The sequence below is a fragment of the Canis lupus genome, chromosome 6, assembly GCF_003254725.2.
Source record: "Canis lupus dingo isolate Sandy chromosome 6, ASM325472v2, whole genome shotgun sequence".
Classification (NCBI taxonomy): Eukaryota; Metazoa; Chordata; class Mammalia; order Carnivora; family Canidae; genus Canis; species Canis lupus.
Window position 1 is genome coordinate 45,881,657 of NC_064248.1, and position 21,617 is coordinate 45,903,273.

Consider the following 21,617-nt stretch of genomic DNA (forward strand, 5'->3'; position numbering starts at 1 on the left):
GGGTCATCACCCCTTGGAAAAACCCTGTAGAAAAATACTGATATCCTTACTTTTCAGATGAGGAATCCAGGGCAAAAAAGTACTTAATGATTGCACAAAGGCACACAGAACCAAGTGGGAATCTGGGAAGTTTTTCTTGGAACTTTGGTCTCAATCATGTTTTATTGCCTCTCACTAAGTTACTATAAGCACAAAGCACAATATTTGTTTCAGTTTTTCCACTGGATTTCAGAGTACATCAAAGATGTAATGGGGAATAGGATTATCAAGATTTAAAAGAAACTATCTCATGTATTATTAAAATGTTTCTGTGGCGCCTGGGTGGCTCAGTGGTTGAGCATCTGCCTTTGGCTCAAGTCATGATCCCGGGGTCCTGATCGAGGGGTTCACAGGGAGCCTGCTTCTCCCTCTGCCTTTGTCTTTGCCTTCCTGTGTCTCTCATGAAAAATAAATAAAATATTTAAAAAATGTTTCCAAATTTCACTTGGGGAAAACATCCCCACGTTTTAAAAAATATTTGTGTTTTTGGGGTTGTTGGGTGGCTCAGTAGGCTAAGTATCTGCCTTCAAGCTTAAGTCATGATCCTGGGTCCTGGAATTATACCCCATGTTGAGGTCCCTGCTCAGAGGGGAGCCTGCTTCTCCTTTCCCTCTGACCCTACCCCTTGCTTGTGCTCTCTCAAATGAATAAATTAATTTTTTTTTCTTTTTTCTTTCTGTCTTTTTTGTAAGTAATCTCTATGCTGAATATGGGATCAAGAGTCACATGCTTGGGCAGCCCTGGTGGCCTAGCGGTTTAGCACCACCTTCAGTCCAAGGCGTGACCCCAGGATCTGGGATCAAGTCCTACATCGGGATCCCTCCATGGAGCTTGCTTCTCCCTCTGCTTGTGTCTCTGCCTTTCTCTCTCTCTGTGTCTCTCATGAGTAAATAAATAAAATCTTAAAAAAAAAAAAATCACATGCTTTACTGAGTACCAGGTGCCTCTAAAACATTCCCATATTTAAACTTCAAATTTTTAGTTAAGATGATGTTATGAGTTCACATGTGGAAATCCAATGCTACGTCACAATAAAGACAGAATATATGTAGAATACATGTACACACAGGCATGTGTATGTACACACACACACAGATAATGCTTATAAGTAATAGGAAATGATGAAACAGATTTTATTAAAAAACTCTTGCATGAAGGATACTGAACCTGATATTATGTGTGAGTGTAGAGATTGAAATATATAGATATCTCTATGTGTACATGCATACACAACTATTTTTAAAATATATTTTCAAAAAAATAAAAAAATAAAAATATATACAGTTTCAAAACAGGGTGTATTTCAAGAGAGCTGCAGCACATAAATAGACATATGTAACAGAGTAGTGCAGAGATATAGTTCAGCTGAGAAGTTCCATCACCCATACACGGGAATCTAGCAAGAGTGAACAGCAGAAATTATAGGTAAGTAATATTCTAGATGATCAGAGCTGAGCTTTTTCCCCAAAATTGACAAGAAACAAATTGTTTTTCCATTCATCTTTCTTCAGATGGACAGCACACCAAATACCAAGCAAGAGGGGCATATATATATATTTTTTTTCACACAGTTATATCATAGTGAAATAACAAAGCTTCAAGAATACAGAGAAAGGAGCACCTGGGTGGCTCCATTGTTTAAGCCATCAACTCTAATTTTGGCTCAGGTCATGACCTTAAGGTCCTGAGATTAAAGCCTGTGTTGGGCTCCACCTTAGTGGGGAGTCTGCTTGAGTATTTTCTTTCCCTCTCCCTCTGCTTACTCCCCACTCATGCATTCTCTCTCTCTTTCTCTCTCTCAAATAAATAAATAAATCTTAAAAAAAAAAAAAGAAAGAGGAAAAATGGGGCGCCTGTGTGGCTTAGTTAAGTGGCTGCTTTTGGCTCAGGTCATGATCCCAGGGTCCTCGGATCGAGCCCCCTGTGGGCTCCCTGTTCAAGAAGAACCCTGTTTCTCCCTCTCCACAACTTGTGCTCTCTCTCAAATAAATAAATAAAGTCTTTAAAAAAACAATAAACAGAAAAATCTTAAAAGCTGGGAAAAATCAACAAACAAATTAGAATAACAGAAAACTATTAATCAGCAAAAAATAAGATTCAGCTAATAAAATGAAGCTAAGTGTAGACATTTTTAAGATTTAACATAAAGGATTTATCACCTAAATACAATCAATCATAGTTAGTCCTAAGAGGGGAAGACAATTAAACCTAGAAAGAGAAAAAAATGAAACATTTCAACTTTATCTGTAATGTTTTATATTTTTAACTGAAAATATAAAGCAAATATTACAAAAATTGTTAGGATCTATTAGTTCCAAGAAATTAAAGAATTGTTATTTATTATTTTAGTCATATTATTTGCTTTTAATTTTTTACTAAAAAAAGAGAAGAGGGCAGCCCAGGGCATGATCCTGGAGACCCCGGGATCGAGTCCCACGTCGGGCTCCCTGCATTGAGCCTGCTTCTCCCTCTGCCTGTGTCTCTGCCTCTCTCTCTCTCTCATGAATAAATATATAAAATCTTAAAAAAAAGATTGTTAATCACTTAAAAAATAAATATGTAAAAATAAATAAAAATAAATTAAAAAGAGAAGAATAAATGCATTGTTTATCATTCCCTCTTCACTTTATTTGTCATTTTCCTGAAATATAAGGTGTGGTAGTGAATAAGGGTATTCAACATCTAACTCTACTGCAGGTAGCAGTAGAAGAAAAAGGAGGAGGAGAAGAAACAATGAAAGAATAGGCCTCTAACAAGTAGCTTTTGATTTAAAGCAAAAAAACATGAAAAAAATCATGAATCACTACTTTATTCAATTTCAGGAAAACAAAGTATAACAAAGTTCTGATATTGAATTCTTTTGTCTGTGAAACATGCTAATATATATTGAGAAACTAAAAAATATAAATTCAAAGAGTATTCAGGCAAAGATAATTCTAGAGAAATGAGTTTGAGATCTTTGGACTTGCCCTAACAGAAAACTTCCTCTCACTATGCAAAAGAAACATGTTCTTCATTCATCCAAAATCTCCGTGTGCTCTATTGCCCTGGAATATGAAAATCTCTGGGGCACCAAACAAACAGAACATTTTCTTCAGAAACTAATCAGTGCATCTAAAAACATAGAGCTACTTGTCTTTTCTGCCTCATAAATTTCGTTAAGGGTAGATGGATGGAAATAGGGTATTTTGACCCGTGATGGAATAGATTGAATTTAGACTTAAGTGGTGAAGTGCTGCTGCAGGAATAATGTTAATTTTTGCATAATGAATTGATCTCTTCTATTCCATGCTTATTGTCAAAGAATGCATTTCTCATGAGAAAGAGTCTCATGACAGAAAAGCATCATTATGAGAAATATTTTATGCTAAAAATGGCTATTTCCCTCCATGTTTTTTAAAGTAAGTCCCCCCCTCCCCCCCCTCCCCCGCTGGCCCAACCAGCTGGTGTTAAAACTTATTCCTATGCTAGCTAGATCATTAGCTGGAAAAAAATTCCATTCACCAGTCAAGGCAGAGAAGTTAGGTAAAGCTAAATTCTTTTAAACATAACTGCATTGTTTTCTAGGACAATTAAAGTTTTCAATATATATCAGTTAAAAACCAAAGGATAAAACTTTTAAGGAACTGCCTTTTGGGTATACGTTATTCAATATGACATTTAAAAACATTTTGTCAATTATGTTTTGAAATATTCTAATTAAAGGCAAACTTCATAATTTCCCTTTCTTATCAACAAAAACTAAAATTATGTGCAACTTTCCACATCTATTATTTTTCAGCATAGATAACTTTCTATTTTATTGAATAAATAGGAATATTTTGATAGCGCTATCCAATGAAATTTGTTCTGATTCTACACTAGATTCCTATTTAATTAAACCAAAATGTACAAACTGGAGTCCAATATATTTGCACAAACACACAGAGGCAACTTTAACCTAGTGGTGTTTAATGTCAACCATAGATTTTAATGACTCCCTCATCAGTCTATATTCATGCATCTCATGGGAATGGTAGTATGCTCCTAATAACCAAAGACTAGCTTCAGGGCAGGAAGGTTGAAATAATCTTATCTTCCTTTGCTGACAACATTAGGTCCTCCGGGGTATTCTGAATACCTGCTGTAGTTGCTAAGGGGTTATTCTCTCTTGCAGCAAATTTGTAATGAAGATACAACTTTTATCATCCTATCTGTTCTTTCTCTCTGATACTCTATTAGTAATAACCTCTGCCTGCTTAGATAGCAAAATTACAGGTTGGCTATTTACCCAGCAGCCAACGTTACACGTATGGCCACCTCTGTAGGTAAGAGAAGATGGGCCTTCCAATTCATTCACTACTAAGGATCATAGAGCAGATCATTAATGAATACACTCTGTTCCATCTTCCATAACAATATTACTGACATGGCCAGAGAGCCTGAAATGATTCCCACATTCTCATTCTAATGCTACTGGCAGTACCACCCTTTAGAAAGACTGAATTGCAAGAGGACTTCTGAAAAAAATCTTAGAAACTGGGATGGATTTACAGTTATCTGAAATAGTCATGGTTGTCTAGACATCATCTGAGAACCCCAACAAAGTGGACTTAGTAATGTTGAATATCAGAATGGGAAAAAAAGATACTTAATAACAATGATTTTGAGGTGCCTGGGTGGCTCAGTAGGTTGTGTCTGCCTTTGGCTCAGGTCATGATCTCAGGGTCCTGGGATCTAGCCCTCTGGTTGGGCTCCCTGCTGAGAGGGGAGCCTCCTTTTCCCTCTCTGTCTACCTGCTACTTCCCTGCTTGTGCTTGCTCTCTCTCTCAAATAAATAAATAAAATATTTTAAAACAAGTGATTTTTCCCACCCCTTCATTTTAAACTCATCCTCACCCCCTCCACCCGCTCAACACTTCAGCATGTTTAACTGTCCATTATTTAGTTTTAATTTGATTCTGGATCAAGTTTATATTAACTAGTCTAAAGCCAAAGTTCCTTTTTTTAAAAAAGCCAAAGTTTTCTGATCTGACATTCAGACTTAGTACTAAAATAAATCAGCTTCTAGTAGGGAAGAATTTCATTCATTAACTCCATAGACAGCTCTGTAACTAGTCTACTTTATGTTAGAAACTTTAAGAAGTATACCCTTTTTCTCACAGCATCATTTACTCAGCTCTTATTAAAATTATAGGTCATGGAACTGAGCATGCATTCTAGGACGCCAGTCCATACCTCAATTTCTAGGCTTATCTAGAAGATAGGGGCTTTTATTTCCACATTCAATATCCAGAGGCTTCAACATTTTCTTAGCCCTAACCTACATCCATTTCAACCACAGGTATATAACCTGCCAATCCAGGTGATTACATAAAAGGAACTGGACCTGATCATACAGGGCTTTCCCTGTAAAACTCATCACAGGCTAAAATTCAGTCTTTGTTCACCGTAACTTTTATGAACTACTACATGTGCAAATAAACATGAAAAAAGTTATACATGAGACCAAGCAATCAAACAAATGGGCTTAGCTTCCAGTTGTTGACCGTTGATCTTCACAGAGAAGCAAAGAAAATTGGTCGACTCAGCAGCAAGTATATAGTAATGAAACTTCCTGTTAAAGGAATCCAGAAACGCTGTCTCCTATAAAATTAGGTGATAGAGAGACCATATAAACCCTCAAGGATCTAGTTTAAAATAAGTGAACAAATTTTGCACCAATGTTAAATACATATGTGATTAACTTCTAATTGAATCACTAGTATATAGCTTGCTTAAGGGTTCACCTGTCAAAACCTCTCTTCACTCCAACATTAAATAATTTCTATGAGAAAGGTTGTATTATACTACTTTAAATCACAAACACCTCACAGATTAACCATTATATAATAGGCCAAATACATGTAAAAAGATAGTATATACCAAAGAAGAAAAAAATTTTAAAGGTGGTTTAGAGATAATTTATTCCTTATATATGATTATAAAAGGTCCATACTCTTCAATTTAATATAAAATTCTAAAGTTATTTTTCAATAATCATCTAGGCTAAGCAAATTATGAAAAGACTGTGGTGGCCTTGAATGCCAGATAAAAGCATTTGTAATTAATTAGTGGGCAATCGAAAAACACAGATTATTTTTGAAAAGAGAACTGTGGTGATCTAAGCCAATCAAACTGTCTGCAATGTTGGAAATATTCATATTTACAGCCAAAACAGAAGGCACTGATCACATTTGACTATCAAGTGTTCAAATAGTGATAGTATAAATGAGAAATTAAATTTTAAAATTAAAAAATATTTAATTGACATTTTAGTAGCCATATGAGGCTAGTGACTACCATACAAGACAGTACAGATCTAAGTCTCAATTTAGAGAGGTTAATCTTTTTTGATTTTTATTTTTTAAGTAGACTCCACACTCAATATGGGTCTTGAACTCACATCCCCAAGATTAAGAGTCACATGCTCTACTGACCTAGTCAGCCATGCACTCCCTAGAAAGGCTAGTCTGACAGCTTTAAATTAAAAAAGCTTAGATTAAAAAAATAATTTAAAACAGTTCAATTTTTATTACTATTCAGTTTTTATTATAATGTCCAGCTAGAAATAATAATTTTAGAGTTCTGGAGGAATGCATTAGCAGCAAAGGAGGAAGAAATTCAAGAAGACTAAGTCTTTCTATAAATGGATATAGATGAGAATTTAGTATCAGAAATTTTAAATATGAAGTGCTAGAGAGATGGTCATTTGAACTGTAAAGATAGATTAAGTCTTTCACTTCATAACAGTTGAAGCACAGATATATTTAGAAGATTACTGTTACTTCCAAACATACTAAGTATAAGGACAAAACTTCAGTGAAACTTCCATATACAAATCAGAGTTCCAGCTGGAAACCAATGTAATATACAAATGGCATCATTGGGGAAGTTTACTGAAGAGTCCATCTATAAAGCTAAGGATGGGAAAAGGATTTACCAACAGTGAAAGGAGAGAAGTTCTGGGGGGAAATGCCTTTACCATTCTAGGACCTGATAGGACAAGTGAAGGGTGGCATTGCCAGGATAGGGAGACAGCAACACCTGGAGTTAGAGACAAAAGTTGCTGTAAAGTAATAGATAACTTAAAACAGGACCACCAACAATCCTTATAGGGTAGAGAAATCAATGAGATAATAAATGCTTTCACCACTTGCTCCCTTCAATCTTCTACTGGTACCTATCATTGGATAAATCCAATCAGATGATGGGGAGCAATGAGGTCACTGGTACACAGGACAGCTTCCTGGCTCAAAAACAGAAAAATAAGAGGAGTGAATGGATGGCTAATGTAGAGGATATAGCACACTACATTAAAGCGGTAAGGTGGGGAGGAGGCACCTCGGTGGCTCTGTGGTTGAGTGTCTGCCTTTGGCTCAGGTTGTGATCCTGGGGTCCTGGGATCAAGTCCTGCATCAGGCTCCCCACGAGAAGCCTACTTCTCCCTCTGCCTGTGTCTCTGCCTCTATCTGTGTGTCTCTCATGAATAAATAAAATCTTTTTTTAAAAAGTGGTAAGAGAGGAAAATAGAGAACATGAAAATGCTTTCTCAAACAAGAAAAGTCTATGAGTGAGATTTCATGATTTATTTATTCCAAAAAAAAAAAAAAATGTATCCAGGATCTTCTCTGTGCTAAACACAGATTAAAATAATAAAAACCTGTAAAAAAATCAGTGAAGGTAATGGCTTTGAAAATGTCTTTTAGTTTGGTAATTTGGAAGGCACTAATAAGTTTTAAAATAAAACTTTTTTTTTATGCTACCATGCAACAAAACTTGTATTAACATTTTGAACAGCTATTGAGAAAACCAGTGATTCAGCTGTTACTGAAACTGGTAATTTCTAAACTTAAATTGGGACAAATGACTAGAGTCCAGAGCAATGCCATCATTGGGCACTAAGAATTCAAGATTAAAGAATTAACAGACACCCCTCAGGCGAAGGACAAGGTAGAGAGTTGACTCTTTCTGGATGTTGTAATCAGAAAGAGTGCAGCCATCTTCCAGCTGCTTACCTGCAACGATGAGCCTCTGCTGGTCAGGGGGGTGCCCTCTTTATCCTGGATCTTGGCCTTCACATTTTCAATAGTGTCACTGGGCTCCACCTCCAGGGTAATGGTCTTGCAGGTCAGGGTCTTCAGGAAGATCTGCATATAACCCCTCAGGCACAGGATGAGGTGGAAAGTTGACTCTTTCTGGATGTTGTATTCAGAAAGGGTGCGGCCATCTTCCACCTGCTTGCCTGCAAAGATGAGCCTCTGCTGGTCAGAAGAAACACTAGAAAACACCACTTCCTTATAAAGATAAGTGAGATTACTTGTCATGATGGCACAGTGAGCAAAAACATAGCTACCCATATTTTCTCTTAAGTCAAAGAAATACTAGGTAAAAGACATTGAAAATATACTGTAAAGCACACAGGCACACTTATAAAAGAGAGAGAGAAAGAGAGGAGAGAGAGAGAGAGAGATAGTAACTACCATAATGACTCTGAGAAGCAATGAATAGTCACAGACAAAAGGTGAAAGCCAGTGACACTAGACAGTAGAGAATAAGGATCAGTCTACACAGGTATATACAAGCAAATGGATTAGCATAAGCCCCACGATAGACTGAGAGTCAGATCTGGATTTCTTAAATAATGAGAGAAATCATGACCCAGAACCAAGCAAGTGAACCAGCTTCTAAACTAGTCCAACCAAACATATCTACAAGTATCAAGAAACATTCTTTTTCTCTGTCAAAGTTAAAGTGCCAGTGAAACACTTATGAGTTCTTATCATTTTTTGTGGGTCTTTTCTTCAGTCTTTCCTCTTTTCCTATGCCATTATAAAGATGAATACATAACAGGCTAGCATCATGGTTATACAGCCATTATTGTTAAATTCATTTTCTTCTGATTTTAAAATTTAAAATGAAAATGCAATGTATAAAGGCATTTTTTAGACAATGTGCTGAGAACATTGTAAGGTGACCCCCAGTGAGTCACACTTTAGTTCACTCCTTTTCTCTGGAGTACAGGTGGAACCTGACAAAGATTTTGGGATGACACTCCCATGACTATGTGTGTTATATAAGACTCTTAGCCACTGGAGCGACAGATTCTCCTGATGGCCCTGAAGATGCAAGCTTCCATGTGGTGAGAGGGTTTGTGGGAGGACCGCCTGGTAGGAAACCACAGGCAGCCTCCAGAACATGATGGTGACCTCAAATCAATGTCAGTAGGGAGAACCCAGGGACCTCAGTTATAGAGTCACAAGGAAATGAATCCTGACAGTAACCTAAATGAACATAGAAGCCTACCCTTCCCCAGACATGTCATCAGAAGAAAATACAGGCTGCCCTTGGCTATACAGGCTTTCAAGACCAGGAGCAGAGTCCAGCTGAGCAATGCCTGGACTCTTGGTTTATGAAACTGTGAGACAAAAATGTCTACTGGTCTACTGTTTTAAGCCAGTAAACTTTGGTTATTCATCACACAACAAAAGAAAATATATGAATAAGAAATAATAGGTATGAGAAAATAATTTAGGAAATGATAACATTCAGATGTTTAAATAAAAATTCACCTGCAAACAATTGGTGAACAGAATAAATATTAGCTACAACACAGTTGAAAAAAGAATTAGCAAATTGGACAATAAATATAAATAGTCTAGAAGGAAGCATGTAGAGATAATAAATGGAAAATATAACAAATCCATGTAGAGATACTGTGGTTAGAATGAATAGCTCTACCACAGAGCTGAAGAAAGTAATTGAGTGAGGGAGTCCTGAGAAGGGAAAGGAATAGTGGGAGACAATGTGAAGAAGAAGGAATATTATGATTGAGTATCTTCTGGCCCCAAATAATGTTCAAATTCCCTGGCTAAAAGCATTACCAAGTTATATTAGCCGAGTTAAGTAAATTTTAGAAAAATCACCACTTAGCCATGGCTTACTGAAATTGCAGAACATCACATCCACAGACAAATATGAAAATCAATCAAAAAGAAAAAAAGATCTCCTGCAAAAGTATGACAATCAAATTAATAGGGAGGAATGTTTTATAAACAGTAACAAACCAATAAACATTGGTGCCATAGTTTCAAAGTGAAGTGGAAAAGAACATTAAATTCTTTTCAGTACAAAAATCAATCCAGAAATAAAAAAGGGAGAAGAAAAAATAAAGGGAGAAGACACTATGACAAACAAAGAAATTCACACAGCAAATCAGAAGATAGGCATAATAGTCTATAGCAAATATTAAATAAATAATAAAAATGCAAATTCCTTATTCAAAACAAACTGGAGTTGAAAACATAGATATAAATAACATAGCAAAGGAAGAGGTAAGTTCAAAGAGAAATCATTCCATTTTGGTTTTCTTTCTTTTTCTGCAAGATGCCAAAGATTCTAATTAATTTTGACTAGAGATTAACATATTTTTGCTAAAACGTTAAATATGCTATGGGAAGAATAGAGTGCATATTTTATACATCATTAAAGAAAAAGTATATGAAAAGGACTATATCCGTTCTGCAAAATCAAGAAATTGAAAAAAGTAACAAAAACATGGCAAATAAAAAGTACCTTTTGAAGTGATAAGAACTGCCAATCCCCATAATAACTATAGTCACATGTTAAGCTGATCTATTAAAAATAAGAAAGCTTCCCTTGAAATTATGTACTGTGGTAAGTAATAGAAACTAAATACAACTCCACAGAATAAGTGGGAATTAATGGATGGAAGATGATACACCCGCAAAAGACCAATCCCCTCTCATCCAAAAGTCTTATGTTTCAAGACCTACATTAAATAAACTCAAGTCAAAATTGTTAGGTGGGAAAATTCATATTAAGAAAAGATTATACAAAGTAATATTTTAAAAGAGTCATAAATACACACTAGCTAAAATATAGTCAAATTATAGAGAAAAATACAGATAAAACCCACACAGATATAAGATGTTCACAATTCCACAATTGTAATAGAAAAAAAAACTCTTCCTTGCCAAAAATTTTTTAGTGTATAAAAGACCGGTATGATATGATTTCAGTGCTATCATATGCCTACCTCAATAGATTTCGAAATATTATGAATAATACTACTCTTGAGTCCCAGTACTATTCAGTGATGGGGATGTCAAATGTATAAAGAACTTCTTGCACCTTATAGGATTGAGAAGTAAATATATTTTCTTACAGATACATTTATAGCAACCCAATATTTTAACATAGACTAGTATCAAGTTTTCATATACGAAAACAATTTAAGAAGAATAAAATTGAATGAATCTACTTAAGACTAATTTCTGAATTTAAGCCCGAATATTTATAATCCAATAGCACCCCACAATCTTCTTACTTCAAATAATTGATTGCATTATCAACTCTTAAAGGCAAAGAAAGGGGGCACCAGGGTGGCTCAGTGGTGGAGTGTCTGCCTTTGGCTTGGGTTGTGATCCTGGGATGCCTGGATCAAGTCCTACATCAGGGTCCCCACAGAGATGTTGCTTCTCCCTCTACTTGTGTCTCTGCACCCCTCTCTGTGTCTCTCATGAATAAATAAATAAATATCTTTTTTTAAAAAAGTAAATGTAGTCGTGTTTTAAGTGTGTTTATTCCTGCCACACGTTAGACTCAACTTTTCAGAGACAACTTAGGGCATGAACAAACAAACTGTCAGTGTGTGAATAGAGCCCATGAGATAGATTTTGAGACAAAATTTAAGACATTTTAGTAGTAATACAAATGTACTAACACCTGTATGTCCCATTTGAATCATCAATCACAGGTTGGAAGAGGTCATTGTGAGAGATACAAACCCCACTGGCCAAGTGCTTCTCTATGATTTTCAGCAATATGGTATATTTTAAATAAAATGACTAGATAGGACTTATATTACATATAGGGGAATTTAAATATATGCTCCAAAGAAATAACCCCTGAAATTCCTAGCACTTAAATGACCCAGAAATTCTCTAATTTAACAGAAGAATTCAAGTATCTAGAAAAGAGATGACATCATAAATAATCACATATTAACATATTTTCAATAAAGTAGTCAGATGAGCTAGCCAATCATATTTTGGGTGAAATGGTTATATTAGTTTTAATGCAAAATAAGTAATGCAATTGTCATATTATATAGTTGAAGAAATTAAAGGAAGACTTTATTGCCAGTGATTATGGGGAGAGAAATTGAGGGAACCAAGATTCTCATGTACACTTATTTCAAAGCCCTAATTGTTTCAAGGATACCTGGTACATCACTGAAGAAATTAATGATGAATATAACACACAATTTAGTTGATGTCTTAAAAAAAAAAAAGGCCAAGTAGGATTTAATCACCAGGTGTTATGAGCTGTAGAGTCTGATGAAAAATTGCTGTTATCTTTTCCAAAGTTTCTCAGAAATAAATATTTTCAGAGGGAGTAAGATGAGAGGTAAAAACTTAATAATACATATTTTTAAAAATTGAAGATGTTTATTTTGGTTCTTATTATTAATTTACTAACCATTCTATGTTAAAGGAGGAGGGAAAAAAATAAGCACAAGAGAGAAAACCTTACAGAAACTATCAATTGCAAAGCTGACAGATTAGATGAGTGCATGACGTACCTTTATTTCAAGTTCCTATACTTACAAGTGAGAACCAGACTGGTCCTTCATAAGATTCCTAATTTTTAAACTTTTAGTTATTCTTATTTGTATTACGATGAAATACTTTATAGGTAAAGCATATTTGTTAATGTGGTGAGTGTAGTGGTGTGTGTGTGTGTCTGTTTCTCCATATAGTTCTTTACATTTCAACAGAAACTGTGTGATACATCTACTGAGCATGAATAATTCACATGAGAACGATATGTCTATTTTCTTTGTATTTGTACAACAATTTAGTTCCTTTTGGTGACACCAATAAGTCAACAGGAGAGGCCCTGGCATCTTAGTTGCTCCTCAGAGGAAGGAAACCCTTCTAACTTTAAAGGACAATGTATTCATCTGGAATTCTTTTCATTTATTATTTAAATGCTCCCTAGAACAATCCATATATCCCTTTATTTGATAAAATATCAGGTTACAAATAGCTGGGGAGTAATTTTTTACATCAGCTTGAATAATTGTGGGAAGGCAGTGTGACAGTAAAAGTTTAAATGATACATCTAAATTACTGTCCTTTAGAGAACTGCAGGAGGAATTTAAATTACAAAACAGGCAACAACCTAAATATTGTCAGCTAAGCAGAAACCTCCTCAGTTCATCTGATCTCCTACTGAGAATTCTCTTGTTATGTGTCTCATGCTAGTTTTCCAATGACAAACTTCAGATTTTAAACCATTCATTTTTTCTTGTAATTGCATTACTCTATAGGACCATTAAAATAATTAAAAGGGCAAATGAAGAATGTTATATGAAGCAAAAAGAAAGTAATTGGCTTTTAACAGGAAAGTTCATGGTAATGTAGAAATTAGGTATGCACCTGGTAGAGGAAAACATGAAATTACCTATGTTAAAATAGCAAACTATCAAAAATGTTACTTATATATAATGCATTTATAGTAGACTAGTGTATCAGTTAAGAGAAGAAAGTACCATGCAATTTCCTCTGATTCTACTTCCAACAATAGACTGTACCATCCTCTACTGTGGGTTTCTGGTTTATACCCCCTGTTGCTTCCATCCAGATTTACCCACATGACTGCAGCCTATGGTCACGCTGGAGATTGGCACCTTTACTAACAAACTACTGAAAGACCATAAACCGTCAAGAAAACAACCTAGGTATCTTCATCTTGTATCTTTATTTACATCATGCCCTTTGCTTTGGTTTGATTTTGGTTTGTTTGTATATGATCAAATAGCCTAATAACCATCATCTGGAGGGGAATACAAATGTAAAGCAGAGACTGCTTCAACAGGCTAATAGAATACAGACATCAATAAACGTGCAATCACTACTTTTCTTGGACACAGCCTATAATTTGCCTATAAATAAAACTGTTAAACACACTCACACGAGCAATAGCCATTATCAGAAATACTGACTACTCTTTATAATCTTTGTACAATTTGTAATGTGAGTATCAGAGTAAGTCTATTCCAATGAAGAACTGTATTTTTCAGACTTGGCTGCTTATTCCAGGTTGTTCTCCAATTAGCTTCACAACAATAAACACATATCCATATGCTCATCATCTGGCCACAGAATGCAGATGTGAGGGAAGGAGGCCCTAGCCAATCTGGCAAGAGCTGGAATCAACAATAGTCCATTACAGGATCTGCTAAGTGAGGGTAGATGCTCATGTGTAGGCCTCCTATGATTTTGGGAGAGACAACATCTCATGCAGCAAGCTTAGTAATCACCAAGACCAGAGACTATAGGATTATTAGCAAGATCCTCCAGAGTTTTTCTCCTAATAAGGTTTGATCAGTGTAATGGTCAATACCAGAAGTCATCAGCTGATTTACTCTCTACTTCAGTCAAACCAATTATACCTATTCATAATTATAAATCAAACCATACATCACCCTACCTACTGTTTCAGAGTTTCTCATTTTTTAGGTGTTTTTAAGAACTTCATTTTTAGGGGCAACTGGGTGGCTCAGTCAGTTAAGCATCTGCCTGTGGCTCAGGTCCTGATCCTGTGGTGCTGGGATAGAGCCCCAAAATGGGGCTCCCTGCCCATTGAGGAGTCTGCTTCTCCTTCCCCCTGCCCTTGCACTCTTGCTCACTCTAGTGCGCCTGCTCTCTTTCTCAAAGAAATAAAACATTTAAAAAATTCATTTTCTTTTCTAGATTAGTTCCAGGTACACAGTACAACCACAGGAAGGTACAGAGACTTGAACCTGCAATGACACATCATTACCACCCAAATTCATAGAGTACATAGTTATGGAATCGTACAGAGTATTTCCACAGCCCTGCAAATCTTCTCTGTGCTTTGCCTATTCAGCCCTGGCAACCAAGATCTTTATTCCTGTCTACTTAGTTTTGCCTTTTACAGAATGTTGCAAAGTACGAATCATAGACTATTTTTTATAAAAAAAAAAATGGTCCTACACTGCTCATAATCCTATTCTTTTATGCATCTATCTTAAAAGCCACAACCATGAATTTGAATTATAAAACTATTTAAATATATACACGTCTATGAAGAGATATATTTAATTTTTAATTAAATTTTCATAAATTTTCCCCACAACTTACTTTTCATATAACCCTATTCACTTTGAACTATCTACAGTGAATAAGTGAATATCCAAAATTTATTTAACCAGTCTCATACTAATGGATATTTAGATTCTTTCAAAGTTTTCTGATTTCCAAAAAAATTGGGATGAGTATCCTTATGTTTCCTTATTTAAATTCACAAATGTCCCTGGCATATATTTGTAATTTGAATTAATGAATATAGGTTGCATAGTTGCAAAATAGCACTCTTAGGTGGTAAGGTGGTTTTTCAAAAAATTTATCCTCCCACAAATACTTTTCAATAAGCCTTATTTTCAAAAGGGGGCCCATATAAGTTTTCTACTTTTTTCCTTTGCTCAGTTTTCAATTGAATTGTAGATTTTTCTAACAACTTTTATTAGATGTTTTTTTTTTTTTATTGTGGATGTTAATCCTTAGCCTGATATGTGGGGATATCACTTATAATCTTGTTATTTTTGCTTCCCCGTTTATTTTTGATCATTCTTGTTTATAGAGCTATCTATAGAGCTATAGGTGTTTCTTAAAATCATATTTTGAAATTTTAGGACCCTATTCCAATATTTTTATTAACTTCTTATTTACATAAGGTTAGTACTAATTCTATTGTTATTTAAAAACTGAGCTCATTTTAAATATTATTCTTTTTTAATTAATTAAAATTCTTTTAAAATATAATTTTAAAATTTCGTTTAAGTTCTTCTATGTTGTGATATACAAGTTTACATATTATATAATGTCTCTCCAGGCATTCTTTGCTAAATATTTCAGTGTCCAACCTGATTTTCTATTAGTCCATGAGGTGTTTAGACTTCAATATTTTCTTATTATATTGCATTTTGAGTCAGAGAATATGTCTTTACAATTGTGTCTTATTTTATAGTCTATTTCCTGGCTTGATTATATTAATCTTCAATGTACACTATTTTTTGGATGACAGATTTTATAATCATTTTAGGCTAATTTTATTCATTATGTTGTTTAAATCCTCGGAGTCCTTGGAAAAACTTTGACAGCTTTATCTATCAGTTTCTTATTGAACCCTTTTAAATTCTGGCCCTATCTTTTTGTAGTTCTTTCAGTTTGTGGGCTATGGTTTATATATTTCACATCTTTCTTTTAGGTGAATAGAAGTTTATAACAGCAATATCTTTTTTATTGGCTTATTCTGCGGTACTCCTCTGCATCCCTATGAATTCCTTTCCACTTAAGTACTAAGAGTTTATGTTTATGGGATTGTTAGACCAGCTTTCATCGATCCAACTTCATTCTTGCCACTTCAGTAAGTGGTCAATTTGTACTCATTCGCTGAATGGTCCATTAGTTGAATGAACGTTTCTCTGAACTTTCTTATTTCATCCAACAGTGTGGTTTCAGTTAAGCAGTTTCCATTTTTCCTTCATGATGGAATGTAAAAGACTGTTCAGTTCATCTGTGTTTTCTTGGTACTACCCCTGAAGATCCAAGGGCTAGAGAGAAGGGGCTGAAGAAGTGGGCAGCAAAGCTGGATACAATGTTCTTCAACACATACCGTATCATAAGCAAAACATAATCATAAGATTGTTTTCATATTAATTATATTCTGGAAGATACTTTCATAAATGCACGTACATTTATATCTTCATGAGAATGATATAATATTGTGCTTTGTGATTCCACATTTCTTCTCACCAGTCTTTCCCACTTATAGCCCTAGACGTTTTGCAATTTAGAGATCAGTGTCAACAAATAATGTGGAGTTATAATGCTTTCTAGTAAAAGCAAAGAGAAACTGGTCAATTATACACAGTATTTAAAAGTGAAAAATAGGGGCACCTGGGTGTCTTAGTGGTTGAACCTCTGCCTTTGGGTCAGGTCAGGATCCCCGGGTCCTGAGATAGAGTCCAGCATGGGGCTCCCTGCAGGGAGCCTGCTTCTCCCTCTGCTATGTCTCTGCTTCTCTCTGTCTCTCATGAATAAATAAATAACATCTTAGAAAAAAAAAAAGTAAAAAAGCAGAATACTTGAATTAATCACTCACTGGATTGATTACCTAAAAATTACCTACTTGATGGTTTGTCTAATTCTACCTTTCTTCAATTTTTAATCATCCCCGTATATTTTTGTTATTTTTCAGTCTTTTTCTTTTATTGAAATTATAGAAATAATTTTATCACATATATACAAAGTTGGTATTTGACAATGCTAGGCATAATTCAATGAGAAGATAAATTAGGTGGCAGATAAGTGTGCCACATTTAGAAAAATAAACAAATTTCAACAATAGTGTTGCCATATTTATAAGTTTTCAGTTAGATTACACAAATGTTAAAAAATAAGTTTTAGAATTTTAGAAAACCCCAAGGAATTTCAAATTCAAATAATTGTTGGGTAATCTTAATCAAGTTGACAAAGCTAGATATTAACATGACCTAATGGACTCAAAATATATTGAGGGGTGCATGGATGGCTCAGTTGGTTAAACGTCTGCCTTCGGCTCAGGTCATGATCCCTGGGTCCTGGGATGGAGTCCTTCTCCTCCCTCCTCATTCCCTTACTATCTCTGTCTCTCTCAAATAAATAAAATCTTAAAAAATAAATTTAAAAAATAAAAATAAATAAAAATATTTTGAAAAATATTGGATTATTGGATGGCCAAAGATAACTAAAACAAAGTCAATAAATATTAAATAAGTAATATATGGACATAATTATTTGAAGTACAGAAGACAGCCACTGAACTAAAACTATAGCATTAGAAAGAGCTCTTAAAAAAATAAAAAAAAAAAAAAAGAAAGAGCTCTTAAGATTGACTAAAAAGATAGAGTGGAAACTTAAATGCATACTGTTAACTGAAAAAAGTGAATCCAAAAACGCTACATACTGATGATTCTGGAGATTATTTATCCATTAGTTGATGCCAAGTTTTGGCAATAATAAATCAAACATCTTTGGATAAAAATATCAAGGGCAATGATTGCTGGATCATATGGTAAGAGTACATTTAGTATTCTAAGAAACTACTAAACCATCTTTCAAAGTGGCTGTACCATTTTGCATTCCACAAGAATTCCTGCTGCTTCACATCCTTGCTGACATTTGGTGTTGTCAGTGTTCCAGATTTTGGTCATTCTACTCAGGATGTAATGGCAGCTCTTGTTTTAATTTTCATTTCTCTAATGGCATATGGTATAGAGAACCTTTGGCCCATTTTTTTATTAGTTTTTTTTTTTTGTCTTCTTAGTGTTGAGTTGTAAGACACCTTTGTATATTTTGATTAATATCAGATGTGTCTTTGGCAAATATTTTCTCCCAGTCTGTGGCTTATTTTTTCATTCTCTTAGTTCTCTTTAGACAGTTCTTGCCAGCTCGGTAGTTTTGGTGAAGGGACTGATTGCTGGGGCATCCTATCTTTTGTCTTTCATGATGTTATCTCCCATATTATCTTTTTTTTTATTTGCTAATAAAAAAAAACTCATTCTCTTAATGGCCTATACCATTCTCCTTGTTCTAGCTGTATTAATTAATTTTTTAATTGTATGAAGTTTGAAAGGGAAAAAAGACACTTAGCTATTTGTTCAGTATCTAATTATTTTATAGGAACACTTGCTATCTTAACTGCAAAATACTCTCTGCAGCTACTGTTCTTTATTTTATCACTGTTTGTATTGCCTTTTAAAACCTATGAAAAAAATTAATTATACCTTTTCATGGCTAAGAAACAACTCTGGGTCTTAGTTGGAAAAAAATTCATTGAAGCCAATTGAAGCCTAAAGAAAAAGAACACTTTTTATTTTCCGAAGTACTCCTGGTCACAGGTCTTAGATAGTTTACACTTCTTCAAGACCTGAACAAGCCCTCCAGCTATTCCTGGATTTCTCTTTCTAATTTCAAAGCCTGCTCCTAACTACAGGAAAGAGATTTAGACTTAAAAGATGCCCACTGGTGAGGACTAGCCTCTGTTTAGTTCCTTAAAACTTTTCTTCTCAATCACATAGGTTATGTGAATGCTGCACTTGCTTGTATTTAAAAAAAAAAACACAGAATATTAATAGAACATATTTCAGAGATTACAAGGTCAGTAATTTTGAAGCAGGGGAATCATTTATTTTCACATAGAATTTACAAATACATATATTTATGTGTAAGTATCATAAGTCTTGTGAGAGTATGTGTGTATGTATAAAAACAGGACCCTTCAGATGACAAAAGAGCCCCATCCATTCACTCTTCTTACCCACTTGGCCCTTTCAGCCAATTCTTAAGATTCCTTTGTATAACTCTCTGACAAGTCTAAACACTATTGAAACTACTTATATAATTTGATATCTACCGAGATGGTTTAGGAAACTAATCTACAAATGGTGGTAAATTATTTATTTAAGATCCCAAATGCAATAACAAATGAATGGTGTGTATATTCTAAGCATATTGACCATTGATTTTGTTGCCGTTGCTGTCATTATATAGTTTTTGGTTGGACTAATTAACTTCAGTCTACTTTGGAATACAAATATCAGTCATCTGAAATGATGGTAGAAATGTTGGACTTATGTATGTGTGGATAGATAGATGATAGATAGGTGATGATAGATGATAGATAGATGATAGATAGATAGATAGATAGATGATAGATAGATAATAGATATATGAATACATAAAATCAAAATACTAGCTTCAGGCAAGGTTTTGTGGACCACAAATAACAGAATTCAAGCAAGTGTAAAGAAGGGAAACATGTTGAAATATCTCTTGTAATTCAAATATAATAGAGTCTCACAAATGTCAAAAACTAGAAAATCATCAGAAAGCTAGAACCCAGCGTTTTTTTTTCTCTTTAAGCATTATATTTTTGCTTCTAATTTATTATGTTTCCCAGTATGCATGATTTAATTCTTCTCTTTGCACACAGGAAAAACATAAACATAGCATAATGTCTAGTAATAGCCCTACTAGTTTTTATCAACCATTTCTGCAATCTACCCCAAATCAATGCCAAATTTGCAAAGGAAAGAATCTGTTTGCACTGGATCAGATGAGATGACTTCCATGCCCACTGAATTGTAACTAGGGAGTTTGCTGTAAGGTCTAAATAAGATAGTTCATGGAAAATTAATAGTTTGCAGTCTGGTAAAAAGTACACATTGGCTGTGGTGGTAGAAAATGAATAGACGGAGAACAGGATTTTTAGGGCAGTGAAAATACTTTCTATAAAATTATAATGACTTTTCATTATGCATTTGTTCAATCCATAGAATATACAACACCAAGAGTGAACCCTAAGGTAAACTATAGACTTTGTGTGATTATGATGTATCAAGGTAGGATTCTCCTTGGTAAAAAATGTACCATGCCAGTGAGTGATGTTGGTAATGGGAGAAGCTGTGCAGAGGTTATAAAGAAAATCTCTGTACCTTCCTCTTAATTTTGTTATAAGCCTAAAACTGCTCTAAAAAATAAAGGCTTTTAAAACATAATTAAAAATAAACCATAAATCTTCATTATCATCTTCATTGCCCCCATCATAGGCATACCCATAGTTAGGGGCAATCTTTCTAACTCTGACTTATGTGTTTATTCTAAGGTATATATGCAAACTCAGAAACAGAAAAATTCAAAAGATAATACTCCAGGTACCATACTCTAAAAAGTGAACTCTGCAAAATATATTCAGAAAAATAGTTCAACAGTAATGAAATATAAACAATCTCAATTTATTAAATTGATGCCGGTTATTGCTAGGATAATATGAATATGTAATCAATAATATACTTAATCCCTGAGGATGAGTTCATTCTCGATTTTATTTTTTATCTTTCTATCTGTCTTTTGGATTCTGACTCATTACAGTCTTTGGAAAAGCAGCAGTGTTTGTACTTAACACAAAATAAGATCTGCATTTCATAAGTTTCATTGGCAATGTGCTATTTAAAAGCTGAAAGATTGCTAATTATTGGGGATGCTCACATGGTTGAGCCTTAATGCGAGAGTCAGTGCTGCTACTCAACAAAGCACTGAGACGTTTAAACGATTTTGAAGGATAGAATTGGAGGACTCAGAGCATTTGCAGCCTAAGGCTATGGCACGAAGCAGCCACAACATTACCTTGCCTAGAAACCACCAAACAGTTTAAAGTGTCATTGTGGGAGTAGGGGGAAAAAGTGCTTAGAAGTGTTTGATTTTTAATATTTCTGAGTACACAAAAGATAAAAAGTATTGAAATGCAGCATTACCATATCTGAATCAATTTAGTGTCTGTATTACAAAATCTCTTTGGGTTTTTATAAGAGAGACAGTAGTGGAAACATCAAGGGAAAAGAGTTATCACTTTTTTCACATTAGAACATCCTGAGAGTTTACAACTGAGTATGTTCTTTATTTTTA

General features: G+C 34.5%; 1 long non-coding RNA gene across 37 annotated transcripts in view; it reads right to left on the bottom strand.

The window, feature by feature from the left end:
- Positions 1–7,606: 7,606 nt before the first annotated feature.
- LOC112640759 (uncharacterized) overlaps positions 7,607–21,617 on the bottom strand; it is a 62,374-nt gene continuing 48,363 nt past the window's right edge. For 31 of the 37 annotated variants that reach the window (XR_007411391.1, XR_007411381.1, XR_007411392.1 and 28 more), the window contains 2 exons: positions 8,076–8,302; positions 7,608–7,720 (listed from right to left, as the gene is read on the bottom strand). This is a non-coding gene — a long non-coding RNA (uncharacterized LOC112640759). Of the gene's footprint in view, positions 7,721–8,075; positions 8,303–21,617 lie in introns of all 37 variants that reach the window. The other 6 variants (XR_004816856.2, XR_007411387.1, XR_007411385.1 and 3 more) reach the window with 2 other exon arrangements.